Source organism: Bos mutus, chromosome 28 (genome assembly GCF_027580195.1).
Source record: "Bos mutus isolate GX-2022 chromosome 28, NWIPB_WYAK_1.1, whole genome shotgun sequence".
NCBI classification, from domain to species: Eukaryota; Metazoa; Chordata; class Mammalia; order Artiodactyla; family Bovidae; genus Bos; species Bos mutus.
This window is the reverse complement of record NC_091644.1, coordinates 31,438,528-31,452,129: the sequence shown is the minus strand read 5'-3', so window position 1 is coordinate 31,452,129 and position 13,602 is coordinate 31,438,528. Positions and strand designations below refer to the sequence as shown.

Genomic DNA, 13,602 nt, shown 5'->3' with positions numbered 1-13,602 from the left:
GGGAGGACTGGGAGTTTGGGATTAGCAGATGCAAACTATCATATATAAATAGGATGGATAAACAGCAAGGTCCTACTGTATGGTGGGGAACTCTATCCAGTCTCCTGTGAGAAACCATAATGGAAAAGAGGATGAAAAAAGAATGTTTATATGTGTGTAACTGAGTTACGTTGTCATACAGAAGTGATTGGCTGTATTATACTTCAGTCACTTTCATGCACACACACACATGAAGTGATTAGCTATATTATACTTTAGTCATGGGCACGTGTGTGTGCACACGCACACACACATGTGCACACACACACACACACACACACACACACGAAAACCTGTCCTGTTTAGTCCCACCCTGGGCAGAAACTGCCCTGAGCAGTATTCTGGACCCAAGTGAAAGGCTAATGGGGAGAGGGTGGGCACACACCAGGGAGCCCCCAGACACCCTCGGAACTGGTGGGACAGGTAGGAGGGATGCAGTATAGAGTGAAACCCCAGAAGACACCTGTGTTTCCACACACAGAGCCATGGAGTCAACCCCATAAAATAGGTTAGCATTTCACAGCTAATTTTTTTTTTTTTTTAAGAAGAAGAAATATCAGTGCATTCCTTAAAAATAAGCCAAGTGAGTTTGGGAAAGAGTAATTAAACCAAATGAAATAGTTTTTGCTGTCATTTTTTAATTTCCCATCACCTTGAATCTGATAGCATGTTTTTTGAATTCCAAGAGAACAATAATAGGATAATAGAAATCTATCTCAAAACCTACTTATTTATTTTTAAAAAATCTTACATGACTCATAGTCTCACTGAGAGTTAATAAGATTAAGTGTGTTTTCCAAGGGTTTTATAGTTAATAAGAAGCCCTGATATTTAAATCCATGCTGTTTGTTTTACATGATATTGTTTCCCTATTGAAATTGTTGAATTTAGGATGTGAGGCTGAGAAGCAAGTCAACGCTGACTCAGTGGCTTTTGGTTTGAGTGACAACAGTTACTGGCACTTTTAACTGGAACAGGAAATATGAGTGAAGGAGTAGTTTTGTTTTTATTTTGTATGTGTGGGAATGGAATGGATCATCATTTAAGCTTTGGACTTGTTACATTTGAAGTAGTTGATGGAGATGTCTGGTAAGCAGTTGTAATACAAGAAAAATGAAAGACATATTTTTGGACTTGACAGAACTGTAACTTTTTCTGTTATAAAATGAGCCATTAAAGTTTGGATATTCAATGTTATTCTGGCCTTAAATAAAAGTTTCGAAGTTAATGTCCCAAGTGGCCAAGGTAGTTACTTTGAAAACTTCTATTTTTTTTCTTTCTAGATGCAATATTGCTTCATGCCCAAGTATCATACTTCATTTTGTGTATATGTATTTTGTCAGAAAAGTGTCTGAAAAAAATGTAGGAGAAAAACATCTTTAATCATTATCTTTAGAGAGAATTGTGGTACATCTAGCTCCTATGGAGTGTTTTAAGGATTTTCTGACACCAATGAGTGTCACCACATGAATAAATTATATCTCAGTAGTGTTTTCAAGAGTTGTTCATCTCTGCCATGAGGTTACCTGTATGATTTTTTTAAAAATTTCTGTCTCATACAGCTCTTGCATGACCGGCTTAAAGGTATTAGTAGGTGCTGGTTGTTATCAATATTCCTTAATTTTCTATGGTCCCTTCTATTGTTGTTGTCCAAGTAACTGGAGAACTAGCTATTAGATCACAAAATATAACCCCCTTCCTAAATGGTCAGTGTCAGGGAGAAGTGAAGTAGACCCTGAATACTCTGGAAGGCAAAACATTAATATCAAATAAGCAGTATAAATAAGATAGTTACATCAATTTGGAAGGCACTTTTGGGGATTTTCCTGGTGGTCCAGTGGTTAAGATTCTGCACTCCCAATGCAGGGGGCCTAGGTTCAATCCCTGGGCAGGGAACTAGACCCCACTTGCTGCAACTAAGAGGTCAGATGCTGAAACTAGAAAAGACAAAAAAAAAAAAAAAAAGACCCCACATGCTACAACTGAAGATCCTGCATGACCCAACAAAGATTTTAGATCCTGCGTGCTACAAGTAGTACCCAGTGCCACCAAATAAAGGAAGAAATGTTGAAAAACACAGGCGCTTTTGCTGGGTGGGGATTGGTCATGGTTTTTCTTTAGTTTTTGTTGGAGGATAATTGCTTTACAATATTGTGCTGGACATGAGTTTGGGTAGACTCCGAGAGTTGGTGATGGACAGGGAGGCCTGGCATGCTGTGATTCATGGGGTCGCAAAGAGTCGGACACGACTGAGCGACTGAACTGAACTGATTGTGCTGGTTTCTGCTGTACATGAACATGAATCAGCCACAGCCATATGTCCCCTCCCTCTTGAATCTCCCACCGCATCCCACCCCTCTAGGCTGTCAAAGAGCACAGGGTTGAGTTCCCTGCGTCACACAGCAAACTCCCACTGGGAGTCTGTTTTACACATGACAGTGTATATGTTTTCATGCTACTCTCTTAATTCGTCTCACCCTTTCCTTTCCTCACTGTGTTCACAGTCTGTTCTCTATGTCTGGGACTGCCTTCCTGCCCAGAAAACAGGCTCATCAGTACCATCCTTCTAGATTCTGTACACCAGCATTAATATTACAATATTTGCCTTTCTCTTTCTGACTTAGTTCACTCTGTACAATAGGCTGTAGGTTCATCTACCTCAAATGTGTTCTCTTTTATAGCTGTAATATTCCACTGTACATAGGTACCACAGTTTCTGTATCCATTCATCTGTCGGTGGACATCTAGGTCGCTTCCATGTCCTAGCTATTGTAACTAGTGCTGCAATGAACATGGGTTGCATATGTCTCTTCCAGTTATGGTTTTCTCAGGGTATATGCCCAGTAGTGGGATTGTTGAATCATATGGTAGTTTTATTCCTAGTTTTTTAAGAAATCTCCATAACGATTCTCTGTAGTGGCTTATCAGTTTATATTCCCACCAGCAGTGCAGAAGGGTTCCCTTTCTCCACATTCTCTCCAGCAATTTTGTAGATGTTTTAATGATGGTCATTCTTACCGGTATGAGGTGATAGCTCATTGTAGTTGTGATTTGCATTTCTCTAATAATGAATGATGTTGAACATCTTTTCACGTGTTTTTGACTGTCTGCATGTCTTCTTTGAAGAAATGTCTGTTTAGGTCTTCTGCCGATTCTTTGATTTGGGTTGTTTGTTTTTCTGGTATTGAACTGCATGAGCTGTCTGTATATTTTGGAGATCAACCCTTTGTCAGTTGTTTTGTTTGCAATTATTTTCTCCCATTTTGAGGGTTGTCTTTTAGTCTTGCTTATTGTTTCCTTTGCTGTGCGAAAACTTTTAAGTTTAATTAAGTCCCATTTGTTAATTTTCCCCATTACTGTAGGAGGTGGATCAAAGAGGATCTTGCTGGGATGTATGTCAGAGTGTACTGCCTATGTTTTCCTCTAAGAGCTTTATCATTTCTGGCCTTGCATTTATATCTTTAATCCATTTTGAGTTTATTTTTGTGTATGGTGTTAGAAAGTGTTCTAGTTTCATTCTTTTGCATGTAGCTGTCCAGTTTTCCCAGCACTACTTATTGAAGAGGCTGTCTTTTCTCTATTGTATATTCTTCCCTCCTTTGTAAAGATAAAGTGCCCATAGGTGCATGGGTTTATCTCTGGGCTTTCAGCTTGTTCCATTTTTCTGTATTTCTGTTTTTGTGCCAGTGTCATGCTGTCTTAATGACTGTAGCTTTGTAGTATAGTCTGAAGTCAGGAAGATTGATCCATCTAGCTACATTCTTCTTTCTCAAAATTGCTTTGGCTATTTGAGGTCTTTTGTGTTTCCATACAAATTGTGATTTTTTTGTTGTTGTTGAAAAATAGCATTGGTAGTTTGATAGGGATTGCATTGAATCTGTAGATTACTTTGGGTAGTATAATCATTTTCACAATATTTTTCCAATTCAAGAACATGATCTATCTCTCCATCTGTTTGTGTCATCTTTGATTTCTTTCATCAGTGTCTTTATAATTTTCTGCATACAGGGCTTTTGTCCCGTTAGGTAGTTTTATCCCTAGGTATTTTATTCTTTTTGTTGCAATGGTGAATTGGATTGTTTCCTTAACTTTCTGAATTTTAATCATTAATGTATATAAATGTAAGGGATTTCTGTGTGTTGGTCATGGTTTTATAGATCATTTTACTCCCTGTAGGACGAAGGCTCAGAGAGTGTTCAGGTGGTGGGTATAGCGAGGGAAGGTCAGAAGGACACACAGCATGTGTATGGAATGACCAGCAGGCAGATTTGGCTGGAATGCAGAGTTCATGGAATAGAGTAGTTAGAGACAGGCTTCAAATAAGGTTGCTTGGAATCAAACTGAGGAGGACTTTGTAATGTCTGATTTCTTAGGAAAATACAGTCTCCCAGTCTCTCAGTAGGAGCCTGGCTATGACGCTTCTGTGGGCTGGAGTTTGACTATCAGGCCAGCTGATAGCATGGCACACACAGGCTTCCGGCTAACTGGAAATCAAGGCCTCTCCCCTTTCCCCACTTGCATTTTCATTTCTCTGTTGCCTTTTGATTTTGGGCAAAATTATCTGTTATTTTGATGGTGATTTGTGGGTGAGCTTTAAGGAAAAGATGAAGTTAGATGGATTTCTTTTAAAGTACCAACAGAAATAAAAAAGGAGACAGCATCAGTGAAATTACATGCCAAACTTCTCAGCTGTGGTCTTATCATGTTAGCTTTAGTGCAGGCTCACAATGTGTGTGTGTGTGTGTGTGTGTGTGTGTGTGTGTGTGTGTGCTTTAGTTGCCATGACGACCTGCTAGGCAGCAGTATCCCCCCAATTGGTATGCTCTAGCATCAGAATTTTTCATAGAAAGGAAATTTAAGACTTTTCAAAGAGTGAAGTCAGTACTTTTTTTTTTTTTTTAAGCAGATGGATTGTACATTAAAAAAAAAAAATGGTCGCTACAGTTTTGATTTCCAAGTTGTAAGTGAAGCCAGACCTGAAGGCAGTGTTCCAAGGGGTTTGAAATTCTGGCATTTAAATGGTTTCTCCTAGATGGTCCCCATGACAACAAAACTCCATGCAGGTATTGAGTATCATCTTTGCTATAAAATATTCATACCACAAAAATGCCTTCGATTCTCGATGCTGCCTAATAAACTAAGGCAGGAGAATTTAGCTAGTTCAAGGTGTTATATGGGTACATATTTCAAAATCTTTTTTGTTAAGAGCTTAATAAAATTACAGTTATAAGCAATATGTTAAAAAATTGAATGATGTTAAATTTATGTTTTGTCCACTTAAAAACAAGTAAATACTATTTCAGTTGCCAGTTGGGAAAAATACTGTTTTATGATTGAAAATTTTAAATTTCTTAAGCATAGAAAATGAATGTTTTAATAATGGTAATTTTATAGGGTAATAAATAGTCTCTCAGTGTTCTGGCATATACCTTCTCCCCCTAATTTTTCTGCCAAAGATAAATTTCATTTTCAAGTTAATAACCTGATGAAGTTATATATTTATTGAAAGATGTAATTGAATACTAGTTTTAATGTTTATAGCAGTAGCCATTGTATGCTTTTTGAAGCTTTGTGAAGGGTTTTAAACTGTTACTCAGGTATAATGAATGAAGTGCCATTTTTAGGAATAAGTTGTTTATTCTTTTACCAGTATCACTTGAATTTTAAAAGGATCACTTTTTTTCTAAAAGTGACAGTTATTCTTCCTGTATTTGTTTATTGTTAAACATTCTATTTAATTTGTTGACCATTGTGGGGAAAGCAATGAAATCTTTAGTTCGCATCTATATCCTTATCTCGGGTAAGAAACTGTTTGCTAAGGCCCGCTTCGTCAAATCCAGATGTTTCTGCCTGGTGCTCATTACAGTGTCCCCTTCTGGACCACAGTTCCAGGAGAAGGATGTAGGAAGTCATGGCAAAGACATTGGGAGCTGGAGGACCCTTGAAGGGAAACAGGGGCAACTTCCTAAGAACTGAACCATGGGAAGGAAGTTAATTACAGCAGATGGAGGGGATGGGTGATCTGGAAGAAATGAGAAAGCCGGACTCATCTTGAGAGATCTTATAAGGGTGTTCTTGTTTGGTCTCTCCACAGATTCAGTCAGGACTTAAATTAGATTTTCTCTTGTCTCCTGTTATGATCTATTCTAATACATCCACATTCCTGACAACCCACTTCACTTCCTTTGATGACCACATTGATGACTCTAGTCTTCCAGTGACTCTTCATTATAAAACTTTACATTTTAGCCACAGGATGTGCTTGTCCATGAGGTGTTCTCTGCACCATCATATCTTTCACAGCATTAACTGTTGGCTGGCAGTGTGGTTGCTAGAGCCTGCTTACCTGGGCTGGAATTCTGGCCCTGCTCTGTGACCCCGGGAAGGTCATTAACTTCTCTTGTCTTAGCATCTTCCTCTGTGAAATGGGAACCATGATGGTACCTGATTCATACAGTTATGTAAGAATTGATATATTAGGAACATCCCTGGTGGTCCACTGGTTAAGATTCCGCCCTTCTTCTGCAGGGGATGCGAGTTCGATCCTGGTTGGGGAAATAAGATCCCATATGCCTCAATGTGCGGCCAAAAAAAAAAAAAAAAAAAAAAAAGAATTGTTATATCATAATTGTCTAATGTGTTAGTTTTCTACTGCTGCTGTATCATGTCACCACAAACCAAGTGGCTTAAAACAACACAAATTTTGTCATCTTATGGTTTTATAGGTCACATTTCCCTCATGGGCCTCACTGGGCTAAAATCATGGTGTTGGCAGGATTGCATTCCCTAGTGGAGTCTTTAGAGGAGAATTCATTTTCTTGCCTTTTCTGGTTCCAAAAGGCCACCTATATTTCTTGACTCATAACCCCACTCATCCACCCTTAAAGCCTTTTTTTCCCCTGTAGTCAACATCTCCCTCTGACTCTCCCCATCTGCTTCCCTCTAAAGGACCTGTGGTTATATTGAGCCCATTTAGATAATCCAAGATAATCTCCTTATTTACAAAAATATTTTTATTAGTTATTTAATTAGCTGCTCCGGGTCTTAATTATGGCCTGTGAGATCTTTAGTTGCAGAAGGTGAGCTCTCAGTTGCAGCATGTAAGATCTACTTCCCTGACCAGGGTCCAAGCCCGGGCCCCCTGCGTTGGGAGTGCAGAGTTGTAGCCGTTGGACTACTAGGGGAGTCCTGATCTCCCTGTTTGTAAAATCCGGCGAATAGCAACCTTGATTCCATCTGCAGCCTTCAGTCTCCTTTGCCATGTAACCTAATGTCTTCACAGGATCCAGGGAGTTAGGACATGGAAGGAAACCTCTAGTATGGAGTGGATGACAATTCTTTCCCTTTTCACCTCATGATATCCTAGTGTTTGAGTAGATGTTTATGTTTTTCCACAATTCTTTTCTATTTTGGGGCAGGTATGTTACCCCAGGCAGAAGAGAGGGGCCAAAGACAGAGAAATGTGGGAAGGATTATGTGACGATGCTATCTTTTTTGCATCTACATGGACTAGAGCTAATTCCTTTGTCACATGTTTATATGTTTATAACTATCCGAATTGACCTTCCCCTTTGGTTAGTGCCTCTGAAAGGTTTGCTGACAGCAGTGAAGAAGGCAACATTTAATTCATTTATCCACGAGAGGTTGTTTTACTACCGAAACTTATTCTTTTTTTGCTTATATCCATAAAATGTGACCTAATTACATCAAATATTATGATTTAGAGTGGGCAGAGACTCAAAACAATGAAATAAAATGGATCAACATTTGTGAGGTGGCTCACAGTTTATAAATGTTTTCATAAAAATTATTTTATGAACCCTGTCAGCATTTTGAGAACTAAAACAGCTCAAATCTTTTAGATAACAAAGCCATCCCTAGAGATCTGCCTGCCAAAGAGGACAGGGTAAGAAAAGCACCTACCTTCTTCCTCTTTAAAATTTTTATTGGAGTATAGTTGCTTTATAGTGTTGTGTTAGTGTCTGCTGTACAGCAGAATGAATAAGCTATGTGTATACATCTATCCGCTCTTTTTTTTTGGATTTGCTTCCCGTTTAGGTCACCACAGAGCATGGAGTAGAGTTCCCTGTGCTACATAGTGGGTTCCCATTAGTTATTAATTTTATACATAGTAATAATAGTGTATCTATGTCAATCGCAATCCTGTCTTCTTCCTTGATTAAAATTTGGAGGTAGGATTAGTGGAAAGAGGGAAAGATGAATGAGTGGGTAAGTTCCCATTTCTATAGCCGGGGAAACTGGAGGAGACATTGTTTGTACCTGTGTTTCTATGTCAGTCTGGTTCTCTTTGATTCTTGATATAACTCAGTTTGCAGGGGAGGGATGGGAGAGAGAGGCATTCTTTTCCTTTCTTAAACCAGGCCAGGAATATATTAAGCCATTGTTTTCTAGTACAGTGTACACTGCCCAGCACACTCAGTGATTATATTTCATAAAAAGGGGGTGGGGGGGAAAGTGTGTTCACAGAACTCACCAAAGAAAAAAAGTCAGCTGATATGTCAACAACAGCGAAATAATTCATTCTCTCTTCGAAAAGTGAATGCCAATAACAATAGCCATGATTCTGGCAACACAATAATGCTTCAGAGGGTGACTTTCAGCTCTTGGCTCTCTCCTTTCCCTCCATGTCCAAAGGACATTTTCCCCAGCAACAGAACCAAGTGATTTATCCTTGCTCATGTCAGCTGCTGAGGTTTGCAGGACCACACAGTATGGCTGGTGGGCCAGGTCTGTCTTCCTTTGGCTGTAATTACAAAGGAAGCACGCTTTATTTTTTTAAAGAGAAATACAAAGTGATATATTTCTTATTAAAGCCTTTTGGGATTCTGTGGAGAAGATTAACCTTATAGCTTTGGGGTGCCAGAGTAAATTGTATTTAATAAAGTAATGCTCATTTTCCTACTTCTTGGCCCTGAAACTTACAAGGTCAGTGAAGTGAAGGAAGCAGGCTTTCTTTAATGTCCATCTTGGTTATACCTCTGTTTTAAAAATGTTAAAAGATACTGGAATGAACTTTATGTTAACTGGCCTCTAAGTAAATAAATAATTGACGTAAGACTCTACAACTTATCCTAATTTTCTTAAGAGGATATAGATTTTAAGTAATAAGCATTAATGTGCTCTTTTTAAAAATAGTTATTAGAGAGCTGCTTAGCCTTTTATTTGTATCTGTTAACTTAGTCTTTAAAATATAACAGTAATAATAGTTGTTAGCTCTGTTGCTTTGGTCAGTGATCAGCAAACTACATGGCACAGACCACAACTGCCCTGCCTGCGCCTGCTTTTGTCAATAAAGTTTTATTGGGATGCAGCCACATCCATCATTTACAAGTTGTCTGTGGTTACTTTCCTGCTTCAGAGGCATAGCTGCTGCTGCTGCTAAGTTGCTTCAGTTGTGTCTGACTCTGTGCAACTCTACAGATGGTAGCCCACCAGGCTCCTCTGTCCCTGGGATTCTCCAGGCAAGAATACTGGAGTGGGTTGCCATTTCCTTCTCCAATGCATACATGCTAAGTTGCGTCAGTCGTGTCCGACTCTGAGAGGCATAGCTGAGTAGTTGAAATAAAGACGTTATGCCCTGCAAAGCCAAGATGTTTACTGTCTTGCCCTTTACAGAAAAAATAGTGTCAACTGTTAGACAGGTATGGTACATTATACACTTCTAGGTGATGTGGGTTCAAGAATCATCGAAGGCTGAGTCTCTAATAACTTAATACGTAGTTGGAGAAACAAGATCCCCAAATTTAAGTGATAGTTCAAGTCAAATTGAAGTTCATTTATTTGTTGATTCAAATTGAGTGCTTTTTGAGTGTCGCCTCGGAGCTGGGTGTTGTTCTCAAGTAAAAGAAGTAGAAGTAATCAAAGAAGACAAAACACCCTTGTGGATCTTGCGGCCTAGTAGAGCAGGCAGATAATAAACAGACAAACATATCGTCTAACGCCTGGTATGTACTATATTTTTATGTATATTGTGGGCACACTAATGGTGTTGTTTGTCATTAGCAATAAATTGGTTAATTTTCCAAAATATCTGAATCTACAATGAGGTTTAGATTTTTAGAAAAAAGGAGGGGACGGAGAATGAAATATTTCAAACCAATAATTCTTTATCTGAGCTTTTTATACATGGTTCAAAATTGCATAAGGATATAACATGGCAAATAAAATATACACGTTTTGGTATGGTAGAAGAAAATTTGATTAGACGACAGGCAACCTATGTTTTAGTCCCTGTTTAGTCTTTTTGGGCTTCCCAGGTGGCTCAGTAGGTACAAAGTCTGCCTGTGACGTGGGAGGCCTGGGTTCAATCCCTGGGTCAGGAAGATCCCCTGGAGAAAGAAATGGCAACACCCTGCGGAATTCTTGCCTGGAGAATCCCATGGACAGAGGAGCCTGGCGGCTACAGTCCATGGGGTCAAAAAGTCAGACATGACAAAGAGTCAGGCATGACTGAGTGACCTAACACTTTCACTTTCTCATCTCTTTTTGGCTGAATGGCCTTTAAAAATTCCTGTGACATGTAGTGATTGTACTCTGTCAGTGCTTCTCAAAGTTGAGTATCAGAATCATCTGGAGGGTTTGTTAAAGCACAGATTGCTGTCCCATCCCCTGAGTTTCTGATTCAGTGGGTCTGGGGTGGGGCCTGAGAATTTCCATTTCACTCAAGGTTCCAGGTGAGGCCAGCTCTGCTGCTGGCCTGGGAACCAGACCGAGAGAACCACCCTCCTCCATGATCATGGGAGTCCTTCCAGTTCCTCCAGTATTTTTAAATTCCCTAAAAAAGCTTTATAGCTCTTTGAACTAGACTAAGAGATCCCACTAATGGTTTGACCAAGGAAAGTACTCAATATTCAGGACTGTTTTCTGAGGAATAACTTCTAAAGAAGTGAGAATTCTAAGACACTTTCTTAACAGTCCCCTAGATTTATGCTCATTAATAAATTTTATATTATTTCTTTGGGAAAATTGATGAACACTCAGTTCTAAGGGTGGAGACCATGACTGTTCCTGATTTTCTCTTTGTATTCCGAGTCCACGGTATGTGGTAGGTACCCAGTACTAACATGTTTAATTGACGGAAGCCTCGGAAAGGACAGAATATTTCTTAAGGTCATCTTCCTGAGTTGCTGCTGGTTTTCTGTAAAATTCCATTTAGAATTAAGGAGAATTAATTCCATTGGATGCGAAAACTCTAAACTGTTCATAGCATGTATTCTGCGTCTGCAAACTGTACTGTTGTTATTTCTATAGAAATTCCCTAGAAACCTTCATTGATGTTGTCTGTCTGATCTCGAGTATGAATATACACAGAACACAGGCAAATATAAAAACCATAATAAACAAAAGTTCACCACATTTTCTGTTACCTTTAATAAAATTTACTTAATTCAGTGTAATTTAAGACATTTTGTTAAGATTTGGCTTTTGCAGAGCATCCCCCAAAGCCATAATGTGAGTAGAGTGTTTTTTTTTTTAAAAGGATGTATTCATTTCAGCCTATGTTTAGAAAATACCTACTCTGGGTCTACAAAGGTAAAATTTCTATGTTAAGGCACTTTCAGACCTTTAGTTGGATAAGGCAGAGATTGCAAATTCGAATTCTAAGGAGCTAGGCACATAATACTCAAAAGTTTGGGATTTTGTGTTTTTTTTTTTTTTTTTTAAATGTTCACGCAAGTGAAAAGTAAACAAAACTAAAACATGATGTGGATTGACAAAGCCTAGTTCACCAGCTGAGTTCCAGTATGAGGAAAGATCCTCTGGAGGAGGGCATGGCAACCCACTCCAATATTGTTGCCTGGAGAATCCCGTGAGCAGAGGAGCCTGGCAGGCTGTAGTCCATTGGGGTCACAAAAGAATCAGACACAACTGAGTGCACACACACACACACACACACACATGAGAAAATAGCAGGAGAGAACATGAGGGAATCCTTTGGGAAGTAGATGAAGCAGGTGTTCAGTACATCATGAACAGTTCATTCTTAACTAGCAAGGCAGTAAGAATAGTAGCTACTGAGAGAGAAGCTGGGGAATGTACTTAAGATTCTATTGTGTGCAGCCCTGATGGCCAGTGGGAAAGCTTTATACTCTTCGTTAGACAACTTAAATCACTAGTCACGGACAAGTACTGCTTATCTGGATTATATTTATGTCCTGCGTTACTGATTGTGTAATCCCATTGAATGTTAGAAACATATCCAGCACTCAGGAAGAAAAAAACACTGCTATTTAAATTAGGACACATACTTTCTTGTCATTTGGAATTATTATTTTAAACGTATACGGCTCTTTTAGAAGTGTGTTGTCACAGGACATATGAAAATATGGACCTTTGTGTCTCAGTTTGCACAATGGAATTATACCGTCCATGATCACTACAGGACCAGAGCCATTATAGCCTGTCATTTAAAAAAATATTTTATTGAAGTATAGTTGACTTACAATGTTGTCTTAATTTGTACTGTACAATAAAGTGATTCTGTTATATATATATATTTTTTTTTTTTCATATTCTTTTACACTATGGTTTATCACGGGACATTGAACATAGTTTGCTGTGCTAAACAATAAGACCTTGTTGTTTTCTGTTGGAGGTGAAAGTGTTAGTTGCTCAGTCATGTCTGACTCTTGTGACCCCATGAACTGTGGTCCACCAGGCTTCCCTGTCCATGGATTTCTCCAGGCAAGAATACTGGAGAGGGTTGCCATTCTCTTCTCCAGGGGATCTTCCCAGCCCAAGGATCAAACCCAGGTCTCCTGCATTGCAGGCAGATTCTTTACCATCTGAGCCACCAGGGAGCCCTATTATTTTATCCATAATATATATAACAGTTTAGTTTGCATTTGCTGGGTCCAAGCTCCCAGTCCTTCCCCCTCCCTCCTTCTCCCCTTTGTCAGCCACGGGTCTGTTCTCTGCGTCTGTGAGTCTCTTTCTGTTTCACAGATATATTCATGTGTGTTGTATTTTAGATTCCACATATAAGTGGTATTTTTCCCTAACTTACTTTGCTTAGTATGATGATCTCTAGGACCATCCATGTTACTGCAAATGGCACTGTTTCATTCTTTTTTATGGTTAATATTTTGTTGTGTGCATATATACCATAGTTTCTGTTTCCATTCATTTGTTAAAGGACATTTAGGTGGTTTTCCCTGTCTTGGATATTGTAAAGAGTGTAGGGGAGCATGTATCCTTTCAAATTCTACTTTCATCCAGATATATAACCAGAAGTGGGATTGTGGGATCATAATGGCAACTCTATTTTTAGTTTTTTGAGGAACCTCCATATTGTTTTCCATAGTGACTGCTCCAGTTGACATTCCCACCAACAGTGTGAGAGGGTTCCATTCTGTCCATGCCCTCTTCAGCATTTATTGGGTGGTACTTCATTGTAGTTTTTCAGTCAGTTCAGTTCAGTTGCTCAGTCATGTCTGATTCTTTGCGACCTCATGGACTGCAGCACCCCAGGCTTCCTTGTCCATAACCAACTTCCAGAGCTTGCTCAAACTCATGTCCATCAAGTCAGCAATGCCATCCAGC

General features: G+C 39.1%; 1 protein-coding gene and 1 non-coding gene across 6 annotated transcripts in view; both read left to right on the top strand.

The window, feature by feature from the left end:
• Positions 1-13,602, top strand: part of BICC1 (BicC family RNA binding protein 1) — a 352,248-nt gene that overhangs the window by 234,777 nt on the left and 103,869 nt on the right. The window lies entirely within an intron of this gene.
• Positions 1,863-1,935, top strand: TRNAG-CCC (transfer RNA glycine (anticodon CCC)). The gene has a single exon. It is a non-coding gene; the product is annotated as a tRNA-Gly (tRNA).